This window comes from Crotalus tigris, unplaced genomic scaffold (genome assembly GCF_016545835.1).
Source record: "Crotalus tigris isolate CLP2741 ecotype Arizona unplaced genomic scaffold, ASM1654583v1 scf7180000018270.1253626, whole genome shotgun sequence".
In the NCBI taxonomy this organism is placed as follows: domain Eukaryota; kingdom Metazoa; phylum Chordata; class Lepidosauria; order Squamata; family Viperidae; genus Crotalus; species Crotalus tigris.
Genome location: NW_024096916.1, coordinates 727,059 through 747,002, shown reverse-complemented (window position 1 = coordinate 747,002; position 19,944 = coordinate 727,059). Strand labels below are relative to the sequence as shown.

At 40.3% G+C, this 19,944-nt stretch overlaps 1 protein-coding gene across 1 annotated transcript in view; it reads right to left on the bottom strand.

The window, feature by feature from the left end:
- LOC120310708 (lamina-associated polypeptide 2, isoforms alpha/zeta-like) overlaps positions 1-19,466 on the bottom strand; it is a 131,578-nt gene extending 112,112 nt beyond the window's left edge. The window contains exon 1 of the mRNA XM_039349420.1: positions 19,419-19,466. The gene's annotated coding sequence lies outside the window, so the exon portion shown is untranslated. The remainder of the gene's footprint in view (positions 1-19,418) is intronic.
- Between the last annotated feature and the right edge of the window lie 478 nt (positions 19,467-19,944).

The window sequence follows — 19,944 nt, the reverse complement described above, 5'->3', positions numbered from 1 at the left end:
TAGACTGGGAGAGGTTAACATCTAGAGAGGAATCTTTCAAGAGGGTTTACTATCCCCAATGATTGCCATTGCATTGATTCTTCTCTCCACAAGTCAGTCCATGGCTATCAAACATCAAAAACAGCTGCCAGGCTATCCCACCTTCTTAACATGGACAATCTGAAACTTTATGGGGAAAAAAGACCACCATCTCAAATAGAATCACTGTTCAACATTGTCTGTAGATATTATAGAGATTTGGATTGGACAAATGAGCCACCTTTGCCATCAGCAGGAGAAAAATAGTGAAAACTGAAGGAATCAAGATGCCCCACTGGAATTATATCAGGACTGGATAAAGGCAAATATCTGCAACTACAAATATCTGAACATCCTTCAAGCTGACAACATCAAGCACACTGAAGGCTAGGGAAGTAGGGCATAACTGAATATATCATGAGAATGAAAACAATCTTAAAGTCCAAATTCAATGGAAGAAATACCATCAAGGTAATTAACGCATGAGCATTTCTAGCCATTCAATAGTAGACTGGACTCAAGCAGAACTAAAAGCCCTGGATAGGAAGACCAGAAAAATAATAACAATGAATCATGCCCTTCATTCACACAGTGATGTTGGCAGACTCTATTTACCAACGACCATAGGTGAGCATGGAATGTCTCAAGTAGACAAGTTAAAGAAGAAGAAAAAACCTTTGGAAGAATATCTGAAGGACTGTGAACAAATATGCACTGAAGCTAGTTCATCATGAAGGCTTACTGAATATTAGAGATATTAAACTCCAACTACATTTGAAAAACCAAATGAAGAACATAAAAAAAGATGTGGCAAGGCAAATTATAACATGACCAGTCCATTAAAAATTGCAGGCAGATAACAATAAGACCTGGCAATGGGTAACAGCAGAAAATATTAAAAAAGAAACAGCAGAGCTAATTCTGTCTGCACAAGACCAAAACTTAAGAACAAATGCATATAAAGCCAAAATTAATAATACAGCAATAGATTGCCAGTGCCATCTGCAAAGAAGCTGAAAAAACAGTGGACCACCTAGTCAGTTGCACAGACTGATTACAAGCTAGGGCATGACAAAGCAGCAGAAATGATGCATTGGAAGAGCTGCAAAAACTACCATTTACCTGCAAGTAAGAACTATTGGGGCCATGAAACAGATAAAGTAATAGATAATGAAGAAGCTAAAATGATCCAGGACGTTAGAATTCAAACAGACAACACACCAGGTCTAACAATTGTTGATAAGAAAGACAAAAAAGTCTGGATAGTGGATGTGGCAGTACTTGGAGAGAAAGAGAAAGAACTGGAGAAAATCACAAAATACAAAGACCTGCAAATAGAAGGAGAACAACTGTGGGAAAAGAAAGAAACCACACAATCAATAGTAATAGGCATCTTGGGTATAATCCCAAAACAACTGGAGCACCACTTGAATACAGTCAGCATTGACAAAAATCACCATCATTTCATTGCAAAAGGCAGCTTTATTTGGAACAGCTTGCAATCTGCAATGTTACCTTTAACACCATCCAACATCTGCCTAACCCAAATCCTTGGGATGGACTCAATAGGTGGATAAAAATGCCAAATCCAGTCTAAAAATCTGGAAGACCATACAACCAATTATAATATGTAACTACCACTGCATATTAATATGCTATAATATAAACAAAGAATTATTTGTGAAATACAAATTATACACAATAACCCAACACCAAATATATATAGCAGCAAAATAAAACTAAGTTTCTCCCCGTCTGTCCCTCTAAGCCAATTTAAATGTATAAATACTATCAGAAGAGTGAGGCATGAACAGAAGATCAGCATTCCTTAAAGTGTTCTCACAGGCAAAGTTTGTGAAAATGACAAAACTCTGGGGCTGGCTCTTTGTGTTAAAATCGGGCAGCCAGATACCTCATTCCTTCCTTTTAATTTGTAGGCAGTTGATCTGTTCTGACATCTATAATTCATTTCAAATGTTGATTTGAAGATGCAATTCATAGTATAATTTGACTGAATCTCTCTGAATCCAATTACCTCCTTGAAGTTTCACAAAATCTTAATGAATGGCCAAGGAGCATAAACCACATTGATTAAGTTGCTCCTGTGGAGTAGTGGAAGTCCGGGAACTGATAGAAGCCAAGAAGAGGAGTACCCTACAACTTCCTTTTCTCTAAAAATAGCACAATGCCATCAAAGTTCATCATGACTGTCACACCTGCAGTTTGCTTTCATAAGTTAAATGGGTAATGAGCCCAGCTCATATTTACTAGTAGCAGTGTTGGGATAATTTTGACCATCTACTCTGAGAGTGTAGGAAAGAGAATATAGGAAAGGAAGAGAAGAATGTTTCTAGGAAGAAATCCTTATCCTTCTGATCTTACCTGTGATCCATTCTTTCATGAAGCTAGGTGAAAATAAATTGGTTCCATGCTACATTGATGATATCAATGATATTGATTTTACCTCGACAGGAGATTGGATCTGATAAGTCTTCCAGGCCTTTTAACTACTTTTACTTTATGGTTCAGCAAAATAGCGATTCTATAATTCAAATGATTGCTTTTGGGGGGGGGAATGAAAAAAAAAGGTCAGTTGACAGCCAGATAATTTCATTCTTTGCCTTTTTAATTATGAAAAGCCAGTGGAAAATTCCTCAGCTGTAATATTGAATATTGTTAGATATTAAAGATGTCATTTAAATTATTTTGAAGCTCAAAGGATGTTGTTAGTTGAGATGCTCGTGTGGCTAAGCATTCAACGGAGAGATGTATCAGTCTGTGGCTTGACTGAAAGTCTCTGAATATGAGACACAGAAACAGCAAGTCAACAGTTAATATTCCTTGTATATAGAGAACTACACAACTGAAACCAAATAATCACACACCATGGCATTTGGGAAGTTAATTTATAGCTCAGTATCTGAACAGTTGGAGTCTCTGTTCTTGATTCTATAAGGTTTTATGATTGAAACTTCTTGTGCTGGTCAATTGCTAAATAATAATTACCACTGCATGTTATCTGCCAAATGATATAAAAAAATGGTGCTGCAGGTCTTCTATTACTGCATTCCAGTGATAATAGTCCTTCACATGTGAACCTACAATCAAAATTAGACACATCAGTGAATTTCAAAATTGTGTTCCAGGAAACTTGATTCTCCAAACAAACAAACTGAAGCACTGTTTAACAGAAACTAACCCATCTTTCCATTCAAAAAGGCATCGTCTTAAGGCAACATAATAGTAATAATTGCCACTGCCATTCCCTCTCCCACAACTGGGAGGGAGAAGCTTGTGGTCCCTTTTATCCTCTGCTTGATGAACTTCCATGAAGGTGAGCCTAAGCCTTCAGGTATAATTTTCTTAGTTATGAAATGCTCTGCCATTCGGATAATTCAGAAAGCTTTGTATACATTCACTGAAGACCTTGTCATGTTGTGGCTGGGCTACTGAAAGTCATCCTTTGTGAGCCTGTCCTTGAAGATCATCAGGAGCTTCAGTGGCTTTAACAAGAAGCTCCCCATGTATTTATAAGCACATTGGAACTCACCAGTGAATTATTGCTAGTTTGGGAGTTGCATTGGCTGCCATTTAGTTTCAGGTTGCAATTCAAACTGCTGGTTGTCACCTTTAAGGTCCTGTATGAAATCTATGAAGCTACCTTTTCTGGATTGAACTTGTATGCTCAGTGAAATTGGGTTGAAGAAGCTCACCAAGAATTCAAGGTATTTTATCTACATGGTTTCAGTAGTTAGTCTTCTTGCTGATGCTTCCATTCTCTGGAGCAGTTCCTACTGTTTTTCAGTTTCGTATGCTGATGCTGTGTGTTTTATTCTTCATTTTGCTCTGTATTTATACAGTGCATTCTGAAAGTATTCAGACCCCCTTCACTTTTGTAATTTTGTTATGCTGCAGCCTGATTCTACAGTTGTTGAAATTCATTTTTTCTCATTAATCTACACTTAGTACCCCATAATGACAAAGTGAAAACAAAATTTTAGAAATGTCTGTAAATTTATTAAAAAGAAAAAAACTAAAATATCACATTGGCATAGTTGAAATGCCTTTGGCAGCAATTACAGCCTCACATTTTTTGGGGTATGACACAACAAGCTTTGCACACCTGGATTGGGAGATTTTCTACTATTCTTTCTTGCAAATCGTCTCAAGCTCAGTCAGGTTGGATGGTGACTGTTGGTGGACAGCCATTTTCAGGCCCCTCCAGAGATGTTCAATAGGGTTCAAGTCACGGCTCTGGCTGGGCCACTCTAGGACTTTCATAGAGTTGTCCCTAAGCCACTCCTGTGTTGTCTTGGCTGTTTGCTTAGGATTGTTGTCATGTTGGAAAGTGAACCTTCAGCTCAGTCTGAGGTCCTGAGAGCTATAGAACAAGTTTTGATTGGGGATATCCCGGTACTTTGCAGCTTTCCCTCAACCCTGATCAGTTTTCCCAGTCCCTGTTGCTGAAAAACATCCCCATAGCATGATGTTGCCACCACCACACTTCACTGTTGGGTAGGTGATGAATGGTGCCTGGTTTCCTCTAGACATAATGCTTAGAATTGAGGCCAAACTGTTCAATCTTGGTTTCATCAGACCAGAGAAACTAGTTTCTCACAGTCTGAGAGTCCTTCAGGTGGTTTTTTGAAAACTCCAAGCAGGCTTTCATGTGTTTTGCACTGAGGAGAGGCTTCAGTCTAGCCACTCTGCTATAAAGCCCAGATTGATGGAAGACTGTAGTGATGGTTGTTCTGGAACTCTGTCCCATCTCCACACAGAATCTCTGGAGCTCAAACAGAGTGATCATCAGGCTCTTCTTCCCTGATTGCTCAGTTTGACTAGGTGACCAGCTCTTGGAAGAATCCTGGTTGTGCCAAACTTCTTCCATTTGAGAATTATGGAGGCCACTGTGCTGTTAGAAAACTTCAGTGTAGCGGAAATTTTATTGTAGCTTTCCCCAGATCCATGCCATGCAATAATTCTGTCTCTCAGCTTTGCAAAGACAGGATTATTGCAAGCTCTCTCCTTTGACCTCATAGCTTTTGCTCTGGTACACTATGCATTGCCAGCTGTGAGGCCTTTTATAGATAGGTGTGTGCCTTTCCAAATCACGTCCAATCAATTTACCACAGGTTGACTTCAATCAAGGTGTAAGAAACATGTCAGCAATGTCCAAGAGAAATGGGAGGCACCTGAGCTAAATTTCAAGTGTTCTTGCAAAGGATCTGAATACTTATGCCAATGTGATATTTCAATTTTTTTCTTTTTAATAAATTTACAGATATTTCTAAAATTCTGTTTCCACTTTGTCATTATGGGGCACTGAATGTAGATTAATGAGGAAAAAAAGTGAATTTCAACAACTGTAGAATCAGGCTGCAGCATAACAAAATTGACAAAAGTGAAGGGGGTCTGAATACTTTCTGAATGCATTGTATATATAATATATCTTATGTATTCTAATGTTGTGATCTACCCAGAGTCATGCAGAGTCATGAGATGTGTGGCTGTATATATCAGTTTAATAAATCAATAAAATATTCTTGACATTTCTTTACCTTTCTATGTGTTTCATACTTCTTGAAATCCAGCTTTGGACATCTGCATTTTTTTTTCTCTTCCCAAGGCCCTCCAATGGATTTTAATCAATGCACTGGAGTGCAGATAAGCAATACGATTGTCTGAACGATTGCCAATATGTGTGGTGTTTCAATGATGCACCCGGGTACTTCTGCACAGCAATAAAACACTATGCAATAATACATCTTCATGCAATTCAATTGCAGCCCCCATACCAGTATTGGAGTTTATTTCTTGGTGATTCTTATGTTACTTTATTACATATACCTTGGTCCAAAAGGGAACAGAAAGGAGCCGAAAGCTATAAGAAACAGTACGCAAAGGGTCCTGAGTATAATTCTGAAATATAAATAAAATATAGCTACTGAGGACTCCTAATTCAGATTCACTTCAGAAACCTCTAAAGGAAAATTTTAATGAGCAACATGTTTAATTCGTGTTTCATTCTTAAATTGCACTGGCAGAAAAAGCTGCCCAGGTGAGACTCTTGAACCTGTGGCTCAGCTTTCACAGGAATTCCCTCTGGGGTACTCACCTGCCAAATGATATGTCATTAAAGCAGTCCAGTATGGAAAGAAGAACCAAAGGCTTATTTTTAAACTTAAAAACAAAAACTGAGCTTGGTGGGGAAACAGAGCACTCTTGTCACGTAATTGTTTAATGTAGTTATTTTTATACCAACATGGCAGTTTCTGAAGAAGCTAAATATTGTGTACTCAAATGAGAGCATTGCTGTGTTGTTATTGCCTTTGGTAAACTAGAGTAATTTGAATAGTTGAATAGGGCATTTATTTTGGTCAACTGAAAAACAATACCCTATGCAGAGGGAAGCAAATTACTGATGTATCAAGAGACGGATCATATTCAAGTATAACTTGTAAGCTGCTCAGGGGAGCTAAACAAACAAACAAACAAGCAAACTTTTCCAATCAGTAAGCAAAATATGATGGGAAATAAGCTAAGATTTCAGACTTTCCTTATACATTTCTTAGCCCTGTCCTCCAATGTCCAGTCCCCTTTGAACAGGATGAAGCCATTCTACAGTACACTCAAACAGTCAAGGGGACTGGCTTAGCCTTCATGTTCATTTTCAATATGTTGTATTTTCATCTCCTATGAAAGCTTATGTAAATTTGACAGCTCAGTTCTGCACAGATAAGGCCCTTCAGTGTTTGATTTTAAAATATTGAATTCTGCAGGTCACTTTGGCTCAAGTTTCTTGTCTTTTATCCTTCTTGTTAAATCCTTCATTCACATGCGAATGATGAAGACACATGGTGACAACTAACAATGCTTTATTCTCCTACTCCAACTCCAAGCAAAAAGCAAAAGGCACGCAGGCCTTTTATAGGGCTTGAAACCTGGACATACGCACAAGGCAGCTTTTAGAATGCCCGGGACCATTTGCAACAATTCTGCGCTTGCTGAGTGTCCTCATCCGGCCCAGGACACAACACCCCTCACCCTGGATAGAACACACACAATTCCAAATTTCTTTACAATAATAATAAAATAAATTATAAGAAAATAATAGTCTGCTCATATGCAGACACCCATCTTATAACTAATACAGTTAGCTAACCAACCCACTCTCTAATGTGGACTTTGTGTGTCTATTTTGTACCCCACATAGGTCCTATCTCCTCAACCTAGACCTGTAAGGTCCCTTGTACTGACAAGAACCTCACATATTCACCTAGGTGCTTAGGAGGGGCCTTAGCCCGTTGTGATTTACGCAAGGTTAGGGAGGGTACCTGGCCTATCAACTCACCTGCCCGGCTAGGCAGACCAGGACTTGTTCTTAAGGGCGCCTGGCCTACCGGCCCATCTGTTGGGCTCGCTAGACCAGGACTTTTATGTACAAATTTTGCAGGTGACCCCTGGTGAGACGTGCCGGCAGAATTGCCAGAGCTCTCCCCAGGCTCCATGAGAGCAGCTGAAATTCCCCAACCCTCTGAATTGGCTGAGGATTCCCCAACTACCCTGGATAGCTCCAGGGAACTTAGTCCTCGAGCCCATGACCAGTCTCGGACATGACCTGTGTTGCAGGTGTGCCCCAATACTCCCAGTCCTCTGTGGCCGAGGTGCCAGAGTCAGGGACAGTCTCTATGGCCAACCCCACCTCAGGTGAATTCCTGTTTGGAGCTCTTGTGGATACACATGACTCCCTGTTCGGCACAATAGCCGAACTCTGAGGATGCCCTTGCACCTCCCCTGGGAAATCCCTAGTGACCTGCGGTACGTCCCAGGAACAGTAAGATTGTGTCTCAGAAGGTTGACCTGAAGTGCGATGTGGTTCCTGGGCCCTCTCCCCCCCCCCCGAGAGCAGAGGCAGGGGCAGAATCCACAGGGGACAACTGCCAGCGCAGTTGATTGATGTGACGCTGCAGGACGCGGCCATCTCCCAAAGTCACTTTGTATGAGAGAGGTCCAGAGATCTTACAGATGACAGAAGGAACCCACAGATGACCAGGAGCATAGTTCCTAGCCCAGACTGGATCACCCAACTGTAGTCTCCTTGGTGCCTGCAGTTGCAACACCTGTGAAGCCACCCGGTCTGGATGCAATGTCCAATTTAGTAATGAGTCTGCAACCCCAGCAGAGTTCAGCTGGCTCTTCTCAGTGGTCGTGCAAGGTGTGGTGCGGTGTGCATGAACAAAGTTAGCTAACCTGTGATGCCAGCTACCGAACGTGAGTCTTTTGAGTGCGTCCTTGGTGGTGCGCACCATCCTTTCAGCTTGCCCATTGGTGGAAGGGTGGAAGGGAGCTGACATTGCATGCCAGATCAGGTTGGCCTGAAGAAAAGCCTGGAACTCAGAAGAGGTAATTTGAGGGCCATTCTCTGAAATCAGGACATCTGGAAGTCCGTGTGATGCAAAAATACCTCTCAACACCTGGATAGTCTGGCAGTAGTAGTGGAGGAAACAGAAACAACTTCTAGCCAATTGGAATGGCTATCAACAAGGATAAGGAAGAATTGCCCCTGGAAAGGTCCACCATAATCAAAATGTACCCTTGACCAAGGGGTGTGTGTCTCCTCCCACTTGTGTACAGGGGTCTGAGGCATTTCAGGCCGTGATTGTTGGCACACTTGGCACCTGTGCACCTGAGCCTTGATAGCTTTATCAAGCCCAGGCCACCAAAGATGGCTGCGCACAAGCGCTTTCATCCTGACTATCCCAGGATGTCCCTCATGCAGAGAGATCAAGACTGTAGACCTCAATGAGGCTGGGATGACTATCCTGCTACCCTATAAAAGGCACCCATTAAAGGTAGACAGTGCGTGTCTCCTTTGCCAAAAACTTTGAAATGTCGCATCTGGACACGTGTCAGGCCATCCTGACAACACCCATGTCAGCACGTGTGTAAGCGTGTGATCAGTGGCAGTTTCAGCAGCCACGTCCCTAGCATTGAGGGGAGATTCAGGCAACTCCTGAATGGAAAGAATATTTATGGCAGGAGCAGGGTCTTCTTCTACCTTAGTTAAAGGCAATCTGCTTAGGCCATCTGCATGGCCCATTTCTTTTCCAGGTTTGTGAACTAGAGTGTAGTCATATGCTGACAGGAAAATGGACCATCTCAGCATACAAGGAGAAATGATATGTAGTAGTAAACAAACCCAACAGAGGCTTATGGTCTGTATAGACCGTGAAGTGGCGGCCATATAAGAAATCATGAAATTTCTTTATGCCAGCCACTATGGCCAAGGCTTCTCTGTCAATCTGAGTGGAATTACGCTCTGCAGACGACAGAATCCTTGAATAATAGGCCACAGGGACTTGAGTCCCATCAGCCTTCAGATGGCTAAGTACTGCTCCCACCCCATAAGGAGATGCATCGCATGTGATGCAAACAGGCAGTTGCTCATTTAAATGCGCTAAAACAGCATTAGAAGTGAGCAAGGCCTTAACCTCATTGAAGCTCTTGTCATGGACTTTAGTCCACTGCCAAGGAGCCTGCTTGTCTAAGAGCCTATGTAACGGCTCTGCCACTGCAGATTTGTGTGGGAGAAATGCATGGTAAAAATTTAAGAGCCCCAAGAAGGCTTGCAGCTCACTCTTGGACTTGGGGCTTGGGGCCTGTTGAATAGCTTGTAGTTTAGTTTCAGCAGGGTGAATGCCTGAAACCTAAGAAGTCAGTGGAAGTGATTCCTATCTTGCATTTATCCTGCTTTAGCTTAAGGCCTGCTTTTCGAAAATAAAGCAAGACAGCCCTTAATCTTTCTGCCAAATTTTGAGATGACTCCCCAGCAATGAGGACATCATCGAAGTAGGGACAGACCCCAGGAATACCTCCAAGTGTGCTCTCCATGATACTTTGGAATATGCCAGGGGCTACATTGACCCCAAATTGCAGTCTCTTGACCTTGAAGGCTCCCCTGTGAGTTACAATAGTCTGGGCCTCTGCAGCTGCCTCATCAACAGGTAGCTGTTGATAGGCCTGTGCCAGTTCAAGTTTTGCAAAAATACACCCCCCCTTGAGGGAGGCCAGGATGTGGCTTACAACAGGGACTGGATAAGCATGCTGTTGCAATGCCTTATTCAGTGTACATTTGTAGTCTGCACATATACGTATTTCTCCATTAGCCTTTAGAAGCGTTACTCTGGGAGTTTCCCATGGACTAGAATCCACAGGTTCTAAAATGCCCTGCTGGAGCAAATTGTCCAGTTCCGCATCTATCTTACCCTTGAGGACAAAAGGTACCTCCTAGGCTTAACCCTGATGGGCGTGATGGTTGGGTCTAACCATAGCAAAATAAGAGGCCCCTTGTAGGATCCTAGTTCTGAACTAAACACATCTGCAAACTCCTTGCAAACCTCTGCAAGGCCCAGCATTTGCAAACTGTGCAGCCCAGTTACTTGGATTCCCAGAGCCTCGAACCAATCGAGTCCAATAAAACTTGTATGTTCACCCCCAACAACCACCACATCTAGGGAACTTTCAAAATCCTTATATTGTACCTTAAGGGTGGCCTCCCCCTTAACACACACCATAAAATTTTGAAAATCAGTGAGTATTAGATTTGATGGCCTGAGTTTAACTCGAAGGCCACTACTGATGCAAATCCGTTTGAAGGTATAAATTGAAATAATGGAAAGAGCGGAGTGTCCAACTCCATCTGTAAGGGAACCCCTTGAAATCTTACATTAATTGAAATTTTCTTCTTAAGGGGCTTGTGTGTCCCTGTTCTTAGAATGCTCCTGCGCGATGTGCAGAAACCCACCCTGTGTTGGCTGGGGACTCTGGTACCTTTCTGAAGCAATTCTTCCTGAGGTTGAACCTTCTGGCGACCCAAACAGATGGATGCAATGTGGCCTTGCCTGCCACATACCTGGCAAATGGCGGAGCGGAACCGGAAATCAGCTCGCTTGTGGCGTCCTCTGCACCTGAAGCATTGAAGAGATGCTGGGACATTGACCGGACGTCCCTTCTGCCTCCTCTCAGCTGGCTGGTGAAGTCTGTCGACCTCTTCTTCAGGATCCACTTCTGATCCTTCTCGAGCATCCTCTTGATGGACGGGTAGCTATGTCTGGAGGATTCCTGGCGAGGCGCAAGGCCTTCACAGCTCTGCCTGCTGCTTCCTCAGCTGCCACCTCTCACAACGCATCTTGGAAGGAAACATCTTCTTTTGCAAAAATCTTTTGTTGTAAGTCTCTGCTCCTTAAGCCACAGACAAAGCGATCTCGCAGCCTCTCTTCCAGATCCTTGAACTCACAAGGTCTGGCTGCTTGCCTTAAGGCCGCAATAAAGTCCACAGCAGATTCACCCGGCCTCTGGTCTCTCTGCTTGAATGCGTGCCTCCAAGCAATGACGGATAACTTCAGCTGGAAGTGTTTCTTCAACATTTTCCTCAAGTCAGCATATGTTACTGACTCCAGAGGTGCAGGGGCCACCAGATTTTCTGCGATGTCAAAAGCTTCTTGTCCACAGGCACACAAAAGAGTTGCTGCCTTCAGGCTGTCTTCTCTAATCTGATTTACTCTGAAGTAGTTCTCCACCCGTGCTATGTAGGAATTCCACCTCTCGAGGTGGGAGACATCGAAATCAATCAAGCGGCCAATCTTTGACATCATAAAATTTACGATCTTCACCACTCGCTTCCTCTGCAAGCTGCTGTTTGGGGAAACGGTCCTTTAGCCAAGCTCATCCTCCAGTGACACTATACTGGCAGGCTGGGACGCTGATTCAGACGCCGTCTTCCCCTCTTCAGGACTTCCAGGGTAAGTCCTTAAATCTTTTGTTTCAGCTTACAAAGGATCCCACCTTTATCGCCAGTGTTAAATCCTTCGTTCGCATGCGAATGATGAAGGCACATGGTGACAACTAACAATGCTTTATTCTCCTACTCCAACTCCGAGCAAAAAGCATAAGGCACGCAGGCCTTTTTATAGGGCTTGAAACCCGGACAGAGTGAACCAATAAGAGTTCTTCTTTCTTCGCACCTTGCACATGCACACAAGGCTGGCGCCGCTCTGTCTGGTCCCGGGCAGCTTTTAGAATGCCCAGGACTATTTGCAACAATTCTGGGCCTGCTGAGTTTCCTTATCCGGCCCAGGACACAACACGTCGTATTTGCATTTATTCCCTGTCTCTTCTGCTAGTCAAATTATTGTTTTGTCATTGTTCCTTTTTTAAAAAAACTTGACTTCATTATACTGTCAGCAAATTGGTAGGTAAACTCTAGGTCTCTCCTAGGTCTTACCTTATAGCAACAGTTCATTTGCTAACAAGGTAATCTTTGGTTTAGAGATCTTAGCTTGTACAGAACAGTATGAGCTGGGAAAATAGGGCTTTGATGACACTTGTGGCTTATTGATCCAAAGGTGCCGAAAGTCACTGGAATTGGGTTATTATCATTAGCCGAGAATGTTTCAGTGTGATGTGGGCATGACTGTGCTTTGTGGCATAGTATATTCTTTCTTTGTTTTATTAAAGGGGCTCTGTGAAAGTTTCAGTGATGAAAGCTATGACAGATATACAGTATTTATGAGCTTTCCTGGTATCAGTTATATGAAGCTGAGCAGATCAAGAAACTGTCTCCTCAAGTTTAGAATATTGAGAAAGCCTGGGAATTTTGGAAGTTGGGGAGTCGAGGAGGACAGTCTGAATCCTTTTTTAAAAAACAAACACCTTGCTGGTTTCCTGGGCTGGGCACATGTTTTTGCACATGCTGATATAACTGTCTCTAAATAGTGTCTCCAAATTAATTTTCCTGGCTCTCTACATCTGATGATCACCTGTATCCAATGTCTATTGTTTACTAATTCATACCTTTTGCATAATGTTGCTCATTATAGAAAGTAAATATCCTCATGAGTAGGTATGCCTATATGGTAAATAAAGTAATTGTAGTGAGTTTGGAAGCATAATCAATTGCAACAGGCTCATTATATTGTGGCTTGCAAGTAAAAAAGAAGAAATCTGGGTCATCAAAGTCAAACTTTCAAAATGTTTGAAGTCAAATATTTCCTTGGAGATAATGTCAATGCTGATGACAAATGGTTGCACTACCTTGTTATATAACTTGTGAACCAGTTTTAGAAACTGAGACTTTTGGTTCAATATATATTCCTTGAGAGAATTTAATACTGGGGAAAGGTTCCTGAGCAACAGCTCCTGGCTGCTGATCCTGTTATATTTTAAAACAAGTTGCTTTCTTTGAGTTACAATAGGTGGCCCTTTGAATGTGGGGTCTTCTTTTGGATGTGAACAATGCCACATAATAGTGGCTGCTTGTAAGCCAGTTGGGTCAGACAATACTTATCAATAAACATTGACACACTTTCATTTAAGAGGTTGTCAGCATTCATTAGCTTTTTTATTTTGAAACATTCCTTTTTTCCCTCTCATTATTTCAAAGTTACGGTTATATGGAAAAAGATGTATTGAAAACAAAGGTGGAAATGCATGTTGATAGAAAAAAATGTATCATGTGGTCAAGAAAGATTCTTATTAGTAAACCTTTGGTGACAGGACATCATGTTCTACTCATTGGTGATGTGTGGTTGTATACATGCAGACTTGCATATCTTCTGTTGCATTGATTAGCATTCTGCCCTCACCAAAATATTCATTACTCAAGAGCCGTGATGGCAGAGTGTTAGAATGCAGTATTGCAGGCTAATTCTGCCAACTTGCAGCAATTTGATTCCTACCAGTTCAAGGCTGACTCAGCCTTCCATCCGTCCTAGGTTAGTAAAATGAGGACCCAGATTGTTGGGGGTAATACGTTGATTCTGTAAACCACTTAGATAGGGCTGTAAAGCACTGTGAAGTAGTATATAAATCTATTGGGTTCATTTCCACCCAAAAAAGGACCATTTATTGTGACTAATTGAAATAGTAGTAGTAGTAGTAGTAGTAGTAGTAGTAGTAGTAGTAGTAGTAGTAAAGTTGGGAGGGACCTTGGAGGTCATCTAGTCCAACCCACTGCTCAGGCAGGAAACCCTATATACCATTTCAGACAAATGGCTGTCCAGTCTCTTCTTAAAGACTTCCAGTATTGGAGCATTCACTGCTTCTGGAGGCAGGTTGTTCCACTGATTAATTATTCTGTCAGGAAGTTTCTCCTTATTTCTAGGTTGCTTCTCTCCTTGATTAGTTTCCATCCGTTGCTTCTTGTCCTGCCTTCAGGTGCTTTGGAGAACAGCTTGACTCCTTCTTTGTGGCAGCCCGAGATATTGGAAGACTGTTATCATGTCCCCCCTCGTCCTTCTCTTCATTAAACTAGACAAACCCAATTCCAGCAGCCGTTCCTTATATGCTTTAGCCTCCAGTCCCCTAATCATCTTTGTTGCTCTTCTTTGTACTCTTTCTAGAGTCTCAACATCTTTTTTACATCGTGGTGACCAAAACTGGATGCAGTATTCCAAGTGTGACCTTACCAAGGCATTGTAAAGTAGTATTAATACTTCATGTGATCTTGATTCTATCCCTCTGTTAATGCAGCCTAGGACTGTGTTGGCCTTTTTGGCAGCTGCAGCACACTGCTGGCTCATATTTAGGTGATTGTCCACTAGGACTCCGAGGTCCCTCTCACAGTTACTACTATTGAGCAAGGTACCCCTATACTATACCTATGCATTTGGTTTTTCTTGTCTAAATATAGAACCTTGCTTTTTTCACCACTGAATTTCATTTTGTTAGATAGTGCCCAGTGTTCAAGTCTGTCCAGCTCCTTCTGTATCTTAAGCCTATCTTCTGGAGTGTTGGCTATTCCTGCCAGGTTGGTGTCGTCTGCAAATCTGATGAGTTCCCCATCTAGTCCTTCATCCAAATCGTTGATGAAGATGTTGAAGAGCACTGGGCCCAGAACAGAGCCCTGGGGCACCCCACTACATACTTCCCTCCATATAGATGCAGTTCCATTGATGACCACTCGCTGAGTACGGCCGGTCAGCCAGCTACGGATCCATCTGGTGGTGGTTCTGTCTACCCCACATTTTTCTATCTTGTCAAGTAGTAGGTTGTGATCTACTTTATCAAATGCCTTACTGAAGTCCAAGTAAATTATGTCCACAGCATTCCTCTGATCCACTAACTTTGTCACTTGGTCAAAGAATGCAATAAGATTTGTCTGGCATGATCTATTTTTGACAAACCCATGTTGGCTTTTAGTAATGACTTTGTTTGCCTCTAGGTGTTCGCTGATTCATTGTTTGATTATCTTTTCCAGGATCAGGCTGATAGGTCTGTAATTTCCTGGGTCCATTTGTTTTTCCTTTTTTGAAGATGGGAACTACATCAGCTCTTTTCCAGTCTTCTGGTAGTTCCCCAGTGCTCCAGGATCTTTGAAAAGTATAGTTCAGTGGTTCTGAGATCATTTCTGCCAGTTCCTTAAGAACCTTGGGGTGTAATCCATCTGGTCCTGGTGATTTGAACTCGTCTAGGCTGGACAGATGTTCACTTACCATTTTCTTGCCTATCTTAACTTGTGTTTCTATTCTGTTTTTTATGGCACTATTTTTGATAGGTTGGTCTGTTTTTTCCCTTTGTGTAAAGACGCAAAAAATGCAGATGCAAAAAACAAGCTAAATATATTGAAGCAATGTGACAGAGATAAAAGTTCATAAGGATGTTGACAATAATACTTACCCCATCCTCACCCAGAATATTATTCTGTAATTTGAGGGAAAGCATTTCAAAAAAATTATCATCCCCATTTCTGTTTTACTGAGTGAAATCCTAGTTTGGACTGTCTCAATTAATAGTACTGTGAACAGATCAAAAATACTTGTGGTGTCTTGAATCCTAATCTATATGCTTTGATTTATTGATGACAACTGCTTTTGAAAACTCTAGACTGCTTCATTGCATAATGCCATTTTAAAAATTTATGCCATAATAAAGGTGTTAAATTTTAAGGAGCCCACAAATCTTTATGCTGTTTTCACTGTAAAAATCTAATAGTCCTTCTTTAAGATGTTATTATGAACAGACATTAGGTATTATATAGTCATAAACATTGTATCCTTCACTGGACTGTCATAACAAGAGCCACAAAATCAAGGCATTTGATCACTGGTCTACAAATTTTGGGAAATTATTGACCTCCAAGATAAAATGTGTTAATTCTTACATATTTTTATTAAATGAATGAGAAAACAAGTAATAAAGGTGCTGCTTGGCTAAAGTTTTCAAGATATTTCACAATAAAGATTTATACCCAGGTGAGTATATTTACCTACAAAGGAGGGAACTATCTAATGATCATGGCTTGCAATTTCTCAACAAAGTATGGTAGAACAATGAAAATGGTACGACGTGGAAGTGTATAAATTTATCTTCACTTTGAGACTACCTAACTGTAATTTATTGTTATTTTATTACAAGGTACATTTGCTTTGGTCAGATCTATGCATTATACAGTTACATCTGGTGGCTTGTGAAAGTGTCATTGCTTAACATTTCCAAGGAACAGTTATGTGATATTTTCCCTCAGAAGCCAAGATGCCTTGAAACTGTGTAAACAATGCAGAGAACTTCTGCTACATTTGTGGTGAGGTTACATTTGCATCTCAGAAGTGCAGTATGATGGCAGTGGTAAAAAAAGGCATACCACCTATATTTTGGATGCAAAATAGGGATCAGGACAAGAGTTGCCCCCGTCATTATTGTTGCATTGCATGTGCAACATATCTGCGAATTGGCTAAACAAGAAGAAAATGTCCATATCTTTCACAGTCATAATGGTGTGGAGGTATGCCCCATCTGTCTGATCCAACTAAGTTGGTTTCCTTTCCTAGCTCCACAGCTTCCTTTCCTATAGGTAAGGTAAACATTTATGATTTCTAATCCGATTATTTAATACTCTCATGTACATGAAAAAACTAAAATGTTATATCATTATAAGTTACAATGCACTACCTGTATCTCTAAACAATCATCATCATCATCATTATTCAACTGAATAAATAACAGTTATGTAATTTCCAGAGACTGCAATAATTTAGAATCACCTTGTTTCTTGGCCAATGAATGTTATTGGAATGACATGAATCTGCCACTCTCTTAAACAGGATTTGAATCCCACATTCATTTTACTTCATTTTATTATTTTATTTTATGATTTTTGCACTACCTCAGAAGGTAGATTCTAGATAATAGTTATAAAGTTTGATGCAACCAACATATACAAATGCACACACACACATACACACACACACACACACACACACACACACACACACACAGATACAGGAAAAAAGTATGGTAAAAGGAAGAAAGGGAAAATCTGTTAAGCCAGAAGCTGAAGGACTTTATTTAGGATATTGAACATTTTGATCAATGGCCTGGATTAAGGTGGTCAAAAAGGTCATTTATTCAAATTGCTGGTGCCACTAAGGTAGAATAGCCAATATTTCAACAGGCATTTTTTATAAAAAAAAAATTGAAAATACAAACTGAGGAAATGTCTTCCTAATTGATATGTAGCTCTAAGAATAAAATAAATTCTATAGATCTATACTTCATCTTCCAACATTTTCACACAATTATATATATAGCCTTTGTGAGTCTAATCCTGAGGTGGACAATTTAATATAATTATTTAAATATTAATTAAAAATACTTGAGAGGTTTTTATGGCAACAATTCAATACTTAGGTATCGCATCTAAAGAAAGTTTTCCATAATAGTTGAATTTCCAGATTCAAATATGTAGACCACTTTTTCAAAAGAAGTCAGAACATAATAATAAAAAAGTGGATTGCTTGCTATTAATTTTGGCACAATAGAAAGGTTAGACTTATGGCTGATTCATAGAGCAGATTGTGCAAATAAAAAGAAATGGAAGAGCAGGTCTTTATGATGCAGTCATATTCACCTTTGTTAAAGATAAAGCCTGTGCCTTTGAAGTTTAAAGTAATTGCTTTAATCAAAAGAAGTTGAAATAAATAGAATATGATGGTTTCTAAATTGGCTCCAGATGGAACACAAAATCCTTTTAGCCTTGAATTCTACAGATCTTGTTTGAAAGAGCTAGGGATCCTTTAATAAAAAGACAGCTGGCAATCCTTGTAGTGTTTAAAGAATGCTGCATTTATCAACAGTGGGGAAAGTAGGAAAGTCCCTTGTCTTAAGATAACACGATTTCTTACAAAAGCTGGACTGACATACAGTACTTAAAGTTAAAAAAATATATATCTAGATCTGGGGCATTGTTGGAAAACCATTTTTTTTCTCCCCAAGTTCCAAACATATTCTGGTACCTTGTCTTGCTTTATACTCTCTTCTCACATTCTTCTCCATATAGATAGAGCAAAAAATGGTGGAAATATTTACCAGTCGACTGTTCTGTTTATCATTACTGAACACCAAAGGCCTGGAAATTTTCTAACCCCCAGTATTATCCTCACCAATCTTCTAATATTTACACCCACCCTCCACCCCCGGTGTCCAACCTCCATCTTGAAGAGAGATACTGGATGCAGTTTGGAAGGCACTATCAGCTAAAACAACCTGGACAGAATATACTTACTTGCACTACAAAAGTTGAGAGATGAAGTGGAGCAGGCAGAATGTGCTGATATATTGAATAGACAAAAAGAGAAGGCAAAGCTTTATGTTGCTTAGTAACCATAGGGACTGAACCTGAACATCTGTTCCCTGAGAGCAGGAACAAATAATTTGACATCTTTCAGATATGGTTCAATTTCCACAATTATTTCCTTTGGCCAAGATTTCTGGATGATGTCAAAACTGTACTACCGTATGTTGCCTGTCTGTACCTAATAGCTTTTAAGGTATTTAATCATATTTTGTTGTTATTTTAATAATTATTTCATTAAAATAAAAACAAAAATCATTGATGCACATTTTCCAAGCACTACATTAAAGAAATATTTTTACTAATACTGAAATTTCCATCCAAGTTTTAAAAAGTCATCCAAGTTTATTTCACATTTAGTTTGATTTGAGCATTTAAATATATACAAAATGCTGTGCTTTTTCAAAAAGAAGTAAGAACATAATGAAACATGGATTGCTTGCTATTACTTTCTGAACAGTCAATTCAAGACAGTTTCCTAAATTAGATCCATTTTTAATATTTCCTTGCAAACATTGTATTTCCTAACAAAGATGGGCATAAGAACATAAGATTTAGCTATTTTCAGCTTTTGAAGGTGGTTCTGGCTTCATGGATCTGGTCCTCCTTAGAGATTCCTCAAGCAATTATATTGTCAAGTCCTTTAGAATTTGTGAGTAATGGAAAGCAATTCCTTCCTTTCACTGCAAATCAAATAAGGAAAATATCTAACAGCCTAGATATGAGTTCTTAATCCTGCCTTCTGAATAAGACACCCTCTTCTCTGGCTCACCTGAATCTGATCCATTTCCATTCTCAGCCCTTCAGACCTCAATTCTGCCTTGGCTAATTCACCGGGTGATGTTTTCATTAATGAAATTGACAGGCTCTCTCTTTCCACTTTTACTAAGCTGTCAACTGATACTCCTGGGCACTTTTCACTCCCTAAGCTCCACCTTACTCTTTCATAGCAGCAGGGAATGGATTCTTCCCTGGGCATAGTGCTGAAGGGAGAAAAACCTCTTGCCTTTCACCCTTCTATTTTTTAAGTAGTTTTATCCTTTCCTTAACTTAAAACTTTGTTTTTCATGTCCTTTGTTTCCTCAGGCTGCCTATTTCTGCCATTGTGTCTGGGGAATTCTGGGAACTGAAGTCCACAAATCTTAAATTGCCAAGGTTGAGAAATGCTATTTTATAAGGTGACCAACTTTTTTACAATGAAAAGGAGGACACAAATAAATTGAAGAAAAAAAATATCATAAATAAAATAAACATTTTATTCATTGCAACAATAATACAGACAGCTTTCATGTGCAAAG